The following is a 1,450-nucleotide window of genomic DNA, read 5'->3' as shown; positions in this document are numbered from 1 at the left end:
CCCCCCCCCTCCCTCTCGGCTCTGTCTCTCTTTCAGCTCAGTGTTTTGGCAGCAGCGCTCCCCTGCATCACAAAGCCCGTACTCCCAGCTTGTCCATTGTGTTGCGAACATCGCAGGTAATGATTAACACAAACACACAACAATGGGAGCTTCAGGACCCGGCCTGCGTTGGACTCGATGGCCTCAAGGTTCAGGAAGAGCAGATGAGTTGCTGACCTGAAGCCACAAGATGCTACACAATGTCTACTTTATTAATCCTGCATAGGGAAATTACAAGGTTTACACTCTGCTGTTATTACACACATCATGCTCAGTGCCTATACATGCACTAAATGGACGGATGTCAGAGTGAGTATATTGTATGACGTCAGTTTTTTACTTTCTTTCACCATGTTGGTCACCTGCATGTGTTTCAGTGCAATTTTGTTGATGACACTCGTGGTGCATTAACACTTTCTAAGATAATGATCTGTATTCCCAATTTTCAAAAAGGCTGACTGGAAAGACCGGAAATCAGTGAAACACTCCACGATGTTTGGTCTGATTTGTTGTTTTCTCAGAGCCAGCACACTGTACCAAACGTCAAGAGGCCGCTGGAGACAAAATAATTGTGGGAATGTAAAAGAAAACAAAGCATTTGCACATTTATCTCCATTGCAAACACCCAGTTTATTGTCTGAGCTTTGTGTCAAACTGACTCTCAGCTCTGACAAAAGCTTTAATTTCTTTTCATTTAATTGAACAGAATCCATGAGACAGCCATGCATGTGCTCTACAGAGATTGGCCAGGTAATTTAGAGGGGTATAATAGGGCGGAGGCTCACTTCACCAATTCTGACCTCCACATTTCCTGAAGGGATTTCTGACTCCTGGCAAAAGCAGTATACATACATAAGAGGGAATATACTTTTTAATTAAGATGTACTATTGTTGGCATCTTGGAGAAGAGCATTGGCTAAACAGTCTGAAATTTAAATGTAAATGGGACCTGATGTTTCCATAATGTGTCCCTGCTGTGAAGTGGACTAATGAGCAACCGGCCACACCTCGCACATTCCTCCTGACCTTTAGTCCACCTCACTTTCCCTACACACACACACACACACACACACACACACACACACACACACACACACACACACACACACACACACACACACACACCCCGATGATTATCATTCACCCCAACATCAGCCCCTCCTCCTCCCCAATCTGTTATCAGCTGTCAGGCACCAACCAGCCCTGGTATTCTCTCCATTAGCATTAACATCAGTATGCAGCAGGCTATCAATGCTATCAGGACCTGGGGGCAGCGGGAGGGTCGGGAATGACCCGCCATATCACTGATGTCATCAGATAAAGACATGGGAGGGATGGAGCGTCTGGTCCAGGTGGGGGATCTTCTGTAGAAGTAGTGGTGGGGGTAAAAACTGCTCAGCACATTGGCCGA

This window comes from Etheostoma spectabile, chromosome 13, assembly GCF_008692095.1.
Source record: "Etheostoma spectabile isolate EspeVRDwgs_2016 chromosome 13, UIUC_Espe_1.0, whole genome shotgun sequence".
In the NCBI taxonomy this organism is placed as follows: domain Eukaryota; kingdom Metazoa; phylum Chordata; class Actinopteri; order Perciformes; family Percidae; genus Etheostoma; species Etheostoma spectabile.
The sequence above is the reverse complement of the archived record's forward strand: the minus strand, read 5'-3'. Positions refer to the sequence as shown.